The sequence below is a fragment of the Eleutherodactylus coqui genome, chromosome 7, assembly GCF_035609145.1.
Source record: "Eleutherodactylus coqui strain aEleCoq1 chromosome 7, aEleCoq1.hap1, whole genome shotgun sequence".
Classification (NCBI taxonomy): Eukaryota; Metazoa; Chordata; class Amphibia; order Anura; family Eleutherodactylidae; genus Eleutherodactylus; species Eleutherodactylus coqui.
Window position 1 is genome coordinate 1353994 of NC_089843.1, and position 12131 is coordinate 1366124.

The 12131-nt window shown below is 43.2% G+C and overlaps 2 protein-coding genes across 4 annotated transcripts in view; both read left to right on the forward strand.

Annotated features, from left to right (window-relative positions):
• The window catches only part of LOC136572292 (zinc finger protein 850-like), a 722303-nt gene that overhangs the window by 315993 nt on the left and 394179 nt on the right, over positions 1–12131 (forward strand). The gene's annotated exons all lie outside the window — the stretch shown is intronic.
• The window catches only part of LOC136572297 (uncharacterized), a 35018-nt gene that overhangs the window by 20609 nt on the left and 2278 nt on the right, over positions 1–12131 (forward strand). The window lies entirely within an intron of this gene.

The following is a 12131-nucleotide window of genomic DNA, read 5'->3' on the forward strand; positions in this document are numbered from 1 at the left end:
CCCTCTATGTGTATATACTGAGGAGAATCTACCTCACCTCTATTTGTATATACTGAGGAGAATCTACCTCCCCTCTCTGTGTGTGTATACTGAGGAGAATCTACCTCACCTCTATGTGTATATACTGAGGTGAATCTACCTCACCTCTATGTTTATATACTGAGGAGAATCTACCTCCCCTCTATGTGTATATACTGAGGAGAATCTACCTCCCCTCTATGTGTATATACTTAGGAGAATCCACCTCACCTCTATGTGTATATACAGAGGAGAATCTACCTCACCACTATGTGTATATACTGAGGTGAATCTACCTCACCTCTATGTTTATATACTGAGGAGAATCTACCTCCCCTCTATGTGTATATACTGAGGAGAATCTACCTCCCCTCTATGTGTATATACTTAGGAGAATCCACCTCCCCTCTATTTGTAAATACAGAGGAGAATCTACCTCCCCTCTCTGTGTATATACTGAGGAGAATCTACCTCACCTCTATGTGTATATACTGAGGAGAATCCACCTCACCTCTATGTGTATATACTGAGGAGAATCTACCTCACCTCTATGTTTATATACGGAGGAGAATCTACCTCACCTCTATGTGTATATACTGAGGAGAATCTACCTCACCTCTATGTGTATATACAGAGGAGAATCTACCTCACCACTATGTGTATATACTGAGGAGAATCTACCTCACCTCTATGTGTATATACTGAGGAGAATCTACCTCACCACTATGTGTATATACTGAAGAGAATTTACCTCACCTTTATGTGTATATAGTGAGGAGAATCTGCCTCCCCTCTATGTGTATATACTGAGGGGAATCTACCTCACCTCTATGTGTATATAGTGAGGAGAATCTACCTCCCCTCTATGTGTATATACTGAGGAGAATCTACCTCCCCTCTATGTGTATATACTGAGGGTAATCTACCTCCCCTCTATGTGTATATACTGAGGAGAATCTACGTCCCCTCTATGTGTATATACTGAGGGGAATCTACCTCCCCTCTATGTGTATATACTGAGGGGAATCTACCTCCCCTTTGTGTGTATATACTGAGCAGAATCTACCTCACCTTTATATGTGTATACTGAGGAGAATCTACCTCACCTCTATTTATATATACTGAGGAGAATCTACCTCCCCTCTATGTGTGTGTATATACTGAGGAGAATCTACCTCCCCTTTGTATGTATATACTGAGTAGAATCTACCTCACCTCTATGTGTCTATACTGAGGAGAATCTACCTCCCCTTTGTGTGTATATACTGAGGAGAATCTACCTCACCTCTATGTGTATATACTGAGGAGAATCTACCTCACCTCTATTTGTATATACTGAGGAGAATCTACCTCCCCTCTATGTGTGTGTATACTGAGGAGAATCTACCTCCCCTTTGTATGTATATACTAAGGAGAATCTACCTCACCTCTATGTGTTAATACTGAGGAGAATCTACCTCACCTCTATGTGTATATACTGAGGAGAATCTACCTCCCCTCTATGTGTATATACTGAGGAGAATCTACCTCCCCTCTATGTGTATATACTGAGGAGAATCTACCCCCCCTCTATGTGTATATACTGAGGGGAATCTACCTCCCCTCTATGTGTATATACTGAGGGGAATCTACCTCCCCTCTATGTGTATATACTGAGGAGAATCTACCTTCCCTCTATGTGTATATACTGAGGGGAATCTACCTCCCCTCTATGTGTATATACTGAGGGGAATCTACCTCCCCTCTATGTGTATATACTGAGGAGAATCTACCTCCCCTCTATGTGTATATACTGAGGGGAATCTACCTCCCCTCTATGTGTATATACTGAGGGGAATCTACCTCCCCTCTATGTGTATATACTGAGGAGAATCTACCTCCCCTCTATGTGTATATACTGAGGGGAATCTACCTCCCCTCTATGTGTATATACTGAGGGGAATCTACCTCCCCTTTGTGTGTATATACAGAGCAGAATCTTCCTCACCTTTATATGTGTATACTGAGGAGAATCTACCTCACCTCTATTTGTATATACTGAGGAGAATCTACCTCCCCTCTATGTGTGTGTATACTGAGGAGAATCTACCTCCCCTTTGTATGTATATCCTGAGTAGAATCTACCTCACCTCTATGTATATACTGAGGGGAATCTACCTCACCTCTATGTGTATATACTGTGGAGAATCTACCTCCCCTCTGTGTGTATATAGTGAGGAGAATCTACCTCCCCTCTATGTGTCTATATTGAGGAGAATCTACCTCCTCTTTGTGTGTATATACTGAGGAGAATCTACCTCACCTCTATGTGTATATACTGAGGAGAATCTACCTCACCTTTATATGTGTATACTGAGGAGAATCTACCTCACCTCTATTTATATATACTGAGGAGAATCTACCTCCCCTCTATGTGTGTGTATATACTGAGGAGAATCTACCTCCCCTTTGTATGTATATACTGAGTAGAATCTACCTCACCTCTATGTGTCTATACTGAGGAGAATCTACCTCCCCTTTGTGTGTATATACTGAGGAGAATCTACCTCACCTCTATGTGTATATACTGAGGAGAATCTACCTCACCTCTATTTGTATATACTGAGGAGAATCTACCTCCCCTGTATGTGTGTGTATACTGAGGAGAATCTACCTCCCCTTTGTATGTATATACTAAGGAGAATCTACCTCACCTCTATGTGTTAATACTGAGGAGAATCTACCTCACCTCTATGTGTATATACTGAGGAGAATCTACCTCCCCTCTATGTGTATATACTGAGGAGAATCTACCTCCCCTCTATGTGTATATACTGAGGAGAATCTACCTCCCCTCTATGTGTATATACTGAGGGGAATCTACCTCCCCTCTATGTGTATATACTGAGGGGAATCTACCTCCCCTCTATGTGTATATACTGAGGAGAATCTACCTTCCCTCTATGTGTATATACTGAGGGGAATCTACCTCCCCTCTATGTGTATATACTGAGGGGAATCTACCTCCCCTCTATGTGTATATACTGAGGAGAATCTACCTCCCCTCTATGTGTATATACTGAGGGGAATCTACCTCCCCTCTATGTGTATATACTGAGGGGAATCTACCTCCCCTCTATGTGTATATACTGAGGAGAATCTACCTCCCCTCTATGTGTATATACTGAGGGGAATCTACCTCCCCTCTATGTGTATATACTGAGGGGAATCTACCTCCCCTTTGTGTGTATATACAGAGCAGAATCTTCCTCACCTTTATATGTGTATACTGAGGAGAATCTACCTCACCTCTATTTGTATATACTGAGGAGAATCTACCTCCCCTCTATGTGTGTGTATACTGAGGAGAATCTACCTCCCCTTTGTATGTATATCCTGAGTAGAATCTACCTCACCTCTATGTATATACTGAGGGGAATCTACCTCACCTCTATGTGTATATACTGTGGTGAATCTACCTCCCCTCTGTGTGTATATAGTGAGGAGAATCTACCTCCCCTCTATGTGTCTATATTGAGGAGAATCTACCTCCTCTTTGTGTGTATATACTGAGGAGAATCTACCTCACCTCTATGTGTATATACTGAGGAGAATGTACCCCACCTCTTTTTGTATATACTGAGGAGAATCTACCTCCCCTCTATGTGTATATACTGAGGAGAATCTACCTCCCCTTTGTATGTATATACTGAGGAGAATCTACCTCACCTGTATGTGTATATACTGAGGAGAATCTACCTCCCCTCTATGTGTATATACTTAGGAGAATCTACCTCCTCTATGTGTATATACTGAGGGGAATCTACCTCACCTTTATATGTGTATACTGAGGAGAATCTACCTCACCTCTATTTGTATATACTGAGGAGAATCTACTTCCCCTCTATGTGTGTGTATACTGAGGAGAATCTACCTCCCCTTTGTATGTATATACTGAGTAGAATCTACCTCATCTCTATGTGTCTATACTGAGGAGAATCTAGCTCCCCTTAGTGCGTATATACTGAGGAGAATCTACCTCACCTCTATGTGTATATACTGAGGAGAATCTACCTCACCTCTATGTGTATATACTGAAGAGAATCTACCTCACCTCTATATGTATATACTGAGGAGAATCTACCTCCCCTCTATGTGTGTGTATACTGAGGAGAATCCACCTCCCCTTTGTATGTATATACTGAGGAGAATCTACCTCACCTCTATGTGTATATACTGAGGAGAATCTACCTCACCTCTATGTGTATATACTGAGGAGAATCTACCTCCTCTCTATGTGTATATACTTAGGAGAATCCACCTCCCCTCTATTTGTATTGATAAGGGGCAAGAGGGGCTGTAAAGGAATTAATATATGTCGCTAATCAAAAATGAGTATAAATGCTTATCAATCCATTTTAGCAAAATGAATATTTTAGCAATATATTGTATGTGTAACAGAAGTCATGATTGTTTTAAGGAAGTACGTCTGATCTAAGTGGAATCAGGAAGTTCTAAGAGCAGATGTCTTGGGATTTAGCAAGACGGGGCCTAACCGCAAAGAGTTTTCAGCTCTTACTCTAAGAGTCATGTGAAATCAGCTATTTTCTTAAAATGTTATATACCACGAGTTTTTGATGAATGATTATGTCATAAGTTTATTGTCAGATATAGAAGTCATGAGTTTAAGATGCATGGAAATCACGAGGTTATTCCCTGTATTACCAGAGGTCGCGTCCCTGCGTGGGCGATCTTCTATAAAGACTGAGACTATGCCAATAAAGACTCAGAGTTCATTGTTTCACCATATACCGTGTGTAATGGTCAGTACTTTGACTCTCAAGGAGCGCTCCTGCTTAGGTCAATTCGGAACCGGACAACATAACTGACCAGTCTGTTTGAACAGATTAACCCTCCACAGTTCTTGGCGCCCAACTAGGGGGCGGGGCTTATCTTTACGGGACATCGCAACCAGTAGACTGAAACAAACTCCTGGCCCGTTGACGTGGATACTGGATCCTGAGACCCCAGAGTGCAAACACCGGTGTACAGGTAAGAGCTTATCTTACTATTATACAGTCTGGATTCTTTTGATCTGTGTCTCTAACGGACTAGAGGTATGTTGTTGCCTGTTTCCTATATTTTCTGCCCCATCCATATTTTAGAGTGAATAAGTTCATTTAACTGTCCTAGACAGAAGAACTCACTCATTGGGACTTAAAGAGTCATGTTGTCTGTATTGGAGATTGAAATAATTGTCATTGTTATAGTCTCATTTCTGGCAGTCATATTGTTACTCTGGATCTGTTATAATATTACTAAAAGTTCCCTAAGAGGCGAAGTCTGGTCTCCCCTGAATCCTAGTGTTTGAAGTTGACCACGTTTTAGTTCTGTAAATCTATTCCGGGACAGGGAACTGTGTGTTCCCAGATAGTCTCAGTGATTATCTTAGTTTACTGTGTGAAATATACGTCCTGTATACTTAGTGAAGAATAGTCGGAAGTGGTCAAGATGGGTTCTGAACAATCTAAGATATATCAGACTCCTATTGAGATAATTAAAGATAGAGAAGGGGAGGACATTTGCAGACAAGCCTATAAAGTTTACAAACGTATAGGCCTCAAGAAGGCGGGAACATTCAATTATGAATTTTGGTCACAATATGAGGATAAGCATAGAAAGGAAATAAGAAATAAGGGTTTGGAAAAGGGCATGAAGGCCATCCTGGACTGCTCTAAAACAGCAGAAGATGAACACTGGGACTCCGAGTCCCGAGGCGAGGGCATTTTAGTTTATTGTCCTATGCCCCGGCCACCAATAGACGTTCCCATGGAAACCCCTACGGTTCCATTAGTCTCTCCTGTCGTCCCGGCCGCTCCACCAATGTCTCCAAATAATCCCTTTAATTCTCTGTATCCCAATTTGCCACCCCTGCCTCCTACGTATCCACAGGCTACTGCCCAGATGGATACACCTCCCTACAGCCCTCAATCAGGATCCCCGGGCCCTGAAGTAAATAGAGGTCCGGCTTGGGACTGTCCACGTTGTGGTCAACAGAATGCCTGTTTTAAAGAACTCTGTACAGTATGTGGGACTCCACGTCGCAGGGATCAGTATAGACAACCGATTCCCTTATTCCCAGTTACAACCTCCACTACCCATTATAGAGAAACAAACAGACCGAGTCCACCATTGGGCACGGTCAGACAAGAGGACACTGACAGACCATCATCTTCTAATGACAGACCTACGGACGCACATAGACCAACTCCCGGGTCTACAGTCACTACATGGCGACCCTGGAGCACCACAGACCAGATGGCACTGTGTCAGCAACTGCCCAATCCCCAGACAGAGCCAGCAGCTTTCCATAGAAAGTTGGAAGTCATACAGAAAAACTACTCTGCCACTTGGACAGACATGGAATGTCTTATGAATGTAAAATGTCCTCTGGGCCTTTACAATAGTATTGCTCAATTTTGTGGTCTTGAAGATCGCCCAGATGACCCCCAGACATTACTTAGTGGTACTCAATATGTTGACAAGGTTAAAGCCTGGTTTAAGGATAAAGCCCAAGAGAGACGTACAGCCCTAACCCAGTGTAGACAGAACAAGGGCGAGTCTATTGAATGTTACTTTGGCCGTTTAGAGGAAGTAGGCAGAGATCTGGGTTTATATGATTGTCCAAAAGCAATACGTAATGCTGCTTTTTGTGAAGCCTTTATGCAAGGAATAGATAAGCGCCTGTCCGAACGCGTTAAAGCATGTACCCCCGATTGGCGACAGGCCAGACCGCGTGATCTATATAAGAAAGCTGTAGGATTTGTCATGGATACAGAAGACCACGCAAAGGGTGTTATGGTTAAACATTACACCATGGAGGGGGACACAGTCCGACTTAACGACCCCAGGCGGGAGACCCGTAAGTGTTATAACTGCGGGAAGACTGGACACTTGGCCCGTAATTGTAGAGCCCCTAAATGCCCTAGACAGAACATGTCAGACGAAAGGGGGCAACAGGGAAGTACGGCCAATACCACATCATCCCGCCCACAGGGAAACAACGGGTATACCAATTACCAATGAAGGTCTGGCACTCCTTCCCCCGTGTCCCTTATAGTTACTGACGCACGTGGGCCACAAATTTTTCAGCCTCTAAAAATCCAGGGGAAGGAGGTGCCCTTTTTAATTGACACAGGGGCCACTAAATCATGTGTCAGTACCTCACAAGTCAATGACCTTAGTATTCCCCTCTCAGACTCCATAGCCATAGCCGTTGGAGTGTCCGGTGAACCAACACCCATGCGTGAGACCGAGCCCATAGAAGTCTCTTTTCAAGGGTCACGAGTCCTCACTCGCTTCCTGGTGTCACCCGCTGGGGATTGCATCATGGGAACCGATGTGATGGGACCCCTGGGGTGCTGTATTCAGCTCCATCCTTCCGGTGAGGCTCATGTCAGTACCTCTGCGGCCGACCACCAAGTATTCTGTCTCATGGCAGCAGACTTGGTCACTCCGCCTCCTTCTTGTACTGTATATGTGTTGACCCCAGTGTGATACGTATGGGATACGATTGAACTGGATGATTGTGTCAGAGGAAGGTAATCAAATAACTAGTTGCCGTATGAGTTAACCAGAACTTCAATGAACTAATGACCCGTCTGAATATTCTGCTAACATTTGTTCAATTCAGAATATTTTGAACATATATGGTAAGAACAGCAAGAATGACTCATAATATAACACAGATGTGATAACTTCATGGACAAAATATTCAATATATTGTGTTGCCAATCATCTACTACGCATGTCTAGAACCTGAATAGCCATATTAGAATGACGTATATACCCATAACTGCGCAGAAGCAGATATGCCACGTAATGTAAGAACGGCATAAATAGCAGTGATCTTCAGGGAGGAGTCGGGACTTGTTTTGTTGTGGTCGATAGACGTATCGGCGTACTAACCGGATCCTCTTGCCAATCGTACCTGGAGATCCCCCGATTGCGGAGTGATGCTACAATATCCGGTGATGTATTGATGCTTATTTTTGTTACCCATGTGATCTCAATGCCTATATGTTAATTAACTATTTCACTTACATATACTAAAGAGTAAATAAACTTGTGTTTTATATTTGTCTTACCTCAGACTGTGTGCTTAACGGGTATGTTAATGAGGTTAAAAAATTGCCAAAATCTTGAGCAGGTAAGACATAAATTGGCGTAGTCTGGCAGGATATTGTTGTCTTTGGTAAGGTTATATTACTGTATAATTTGGTATTGTGACAGTGCTTCTCAGTGCACGGGGGGGTTGCTGTCGCCATATTAGATTTTTGGCCCATTGCCAAGGGGTTCAAATGGTTATAACTTTGCTTTGATAAGTGATAGAGTAATAATAGTAAATACAAATTGATAGTTGCAGTAAGTAGTCCTTGTTGAACCCATTGGCATACTGCCAAAATATTATAAGTTCTGTAACTTTGAAGCAGGACTTGGGAGATTGGTGCCAGTTTGCACGGTTGTGTCTAGCAATAAGCGGGACCTTTGTGCAAAATTTCACCAATTGGCACGTTGCCAAAATTTTCGGAGTTCTGTAACTTTGAGACGGGACTCGGGAAATCGGTGCCAGTTTGCAGGGTGGTGCCTCGCCGTAAGGGGGACCTCTGTGCAAAGTTTCACCAGATTGGCACGTTGCCAAAATTTTGTAAAGGGGAACTCTGTGCAGAGTTTCACCAATTGGCACGTTGCCAAAATTTTCGGAGTTCTGTAACTTTGAGACAGGACTCGGGAAATCGGTGCCAGTTTGCAGGGTGGTGCCTCGCCGTAAGGGGGACCTCTGTGCAAAGTTTCACCAGATTGGCACGTTGCCAAAATTTTGTAAAGGGGAACTCTGTGCAGAGTTTCACCAAATTGGCACGTTGCCAAAACTTTCGGAGTTCTGTAACTTTGAGGCAGGACTTGGGAGATTGGTGCCAATTTGCAGGGTGGTTTCTCGCAGTAAAGGGGACCTCTGTGCAAAGTTTCACCAATTGGCAAGTTGCCAAAATTTTGTGAGTTCTGTAAGGGGGAACTCTGCGCAAAAAGTTTCACCAATTGGCATTTTGCCAATAAGACAACAATATGTTTAGAAAAAGAACCAAGAAAGATAAAACTAAAATCGTTCAGAAAATAGACATCCCCGGCTGGTCCGAGGGTCCCTATGATATATTAGCTCAGGAGTTGATGCATAGTGGGCTTGCAGAATCATGGGATAGTAAGCTAAAAGATTCAGAGCCCCTCGATGTCGTTAAGGTACTCGAGGAGACCCCTGCCAAGGCAGGTGACGCAGTTCAGTTGGGTAGGAGAAATTGGGTATTGGCCTCAGCCTATAGGAATATCCATAAGAAGAAGTCCCAACTAATAAGAAAACTTAATCAGACGGAACAAAAGTTAGTAGAATCTGAAGGAAAGAGAGTGGTGTTGGAATGTAACCAAAGGCTGATAAAGGAAAAAATAGAACATTACCAGAATATTGCAGAAAAGGCTGTTGTAAAAGTTGCTCAGAATAAATATAAGGGGCGTAAAGGTAAAGTTGATAAGCGAAAGGTATCGAAAGCTATAGCTTCTGCTTCTGTGAACTGGGACCCAGATAAGTGGGATGGAGACTTATGGGATTCCTCATCTTCTTCGGGGGAGGAGGACTGGCATAAGGGGGATTTGGAAGACCCACCCAATCCAATAATTGATCCACCTGCTTTAAAACGTGCCCAGCCCATTAGCAGAAGGAAGGAAACTACTGAATATGGACCCGATACCCAGCCTATCGTAGGTCATGATGGGCAAAGGTTGCCCAGGTATGACGATCAGGGAAACTATATGTACGATGCCGATGGGAGACTGTTGGTGCAAGAAGAATTGGTGCCACATAGGCGCACCAGGCTTACCCTAGAGGATTTTTCTCAGTCAGAAGTTGATGATATACTGAGTAGATTTAGGCAAAGGCCTGGGGAATCTGACATACCATGGTTGGTCCGTCTATTTGAGCACGGGGCGACTGGGGTAATGTTGGATCCAAAAGATGCAATGAGATTTGTTACTCTAACTAGAGATCCAGTAATCAGTAGAAATTTTAGAGAATATTTTCCTAATCATCAAGGAGAAAGTGCTATTTCCCTGTTTAATATAGTAACCAATGGGTTTCTTAATAAATTCCCAACAGAGGCAGACATTCCAATCAATGACAAACCTTGGTACACTATCAGGGATGGCATTGAAAGGTTGAAGGAGGAAGCTATGAGGGTCTCATTAATTATCATCGAGCATATGGAAGATTATTTGGAGACTCGGCTGACAGCAGGAGTTAGAAATCGTTTAATTAAGACTGCACCTTCGGCTTATAAAGCCGTGATGATGACCCTACTTCTATCCATGACTAATGAGCCAATGTCTGCGGTCGTGGCTAGAATGCGGGAATTGCAAGATATGGGAAACTGGGATAGAGAGGAAAAGCGAACAGATCGTGATAGGTCTAGGAATCCTAGTTCCCAGGGGACTGGTGATTCAGGAGTGCCAAGGGTATCTCGTAGAGATATGTTTCAGGCTCTTCTGAAAGCTGGAGTCTCCAAGGACGCCATTGATGGAAAAGATACAGGTGATTTGTGGCGTCTTTATAAACAGAAGGTATTATCCAACAAAAAGGTGGATAAAAGGGAAGATTCAGTGGCCCCAAAAGCTTCTAAAAAGAGAGAGAAGCAGGTCACTAATTTAGAACCTAAGAAATTAGAATGGGAGGATTTTCAAAAGATCTATCCATGGAAGGAGATGGCTGCAATGGTAGCTAGCCAAGTGCAGGACCATATGAAGCCATCTGCTCCGCTCCTGGAGGAATCAGATTCTGATTCCGCATAGGTAGCAAGCCAAGCCCCTGTTTGGGTTAGGCGGGATGACAGACCCTATGTCCCGCTAGCCATACATTGGAAAGGGGGTAATGTCCAAAGGGTCCCAGCTTTAGTAGATACAGGGGCGGAGGCTACTCTGATTTATGGAAATCCCAAAAAGTTTAAAGGTCCAAAAGTTAATATTTCAGGATTGGGAGGAAAAGTTACCGAAGGAGTACAGACACAGGTAACTTTGAAATTGGGCAATTTGCCCTTACGTAAATACACGGTGTTAGTAGTACCTATTCCGGAATATATCATTGGCATAGATATTCTGAAAGGATTGACACTACACCTCGAAGATGGTAAGTTTGCCTTTGGCGTAAGGAAAATAGGGATAAAAGCTTGTCCAGTTACGGTGGGAAAGGTCAAAATGCCACCCGTACATATCCCTCCTGCAGGAAAACTGGTTGCTATGAAGCAATACAGAATTCCTGGAGGTCACAAGGAAATAGGAGAAACCATTAAGGATTTGGTCGATGCTGGGGTTGTGAGGCCTGCAACCACAGCATGGAACAATCCGGTATGGCCTGTGAAGAAGAGTGATGGGTCTTGGAGGATGACTGTCGATTACAGGGAATTGAATAAACAAACACCTCCCTTGACGGCAGCTGTCCCAGACACCATTACAATTGTGGAGCAGATCCAAAGTCACAGTGGACAATGGTACGCTGTGATTGATATCGCACAAGCGTTCTTCACAATTCCAATAGAAGAAAAGGCACAAGATCAGTTTGCCTTTACGTGGCAAGGACGTCAATATACGTTCACTCGATTGCCACAAGGTTGGATACATAGTCCAACCATCTGTCACCGGACGGTGGCAGAACATTTGGATGAGTTTGATTTACCATCAGAAATGCAGTTTTCACATTATATCGATGATATAATGATTCAGGGACCGGATGAACAATCTGTAAAGAAACAATTGGACGGATTGTTACATCATCTGCGAGAAAAAGGATGGGAAATAAATGATAGCAAGGTGCAGGGCCCCTCTCAGACGGTGAAATTCTTAGGAATTCAATGGAATAAGGGCCATAGGGAGATTCTCCCTAAGGCAAGGCAGAGAATCTTAAATTTTCCCACTCCGAAAGACAAGAAGGAAACACAATCCTACATAGGATTGTTTGGATTCTGGAGACAACACATTCCGCATCTGGGGCAGCTTCTTGCTCCTCTTTACAAGGTGACTCGCAAGAAGTACGAGTTCAC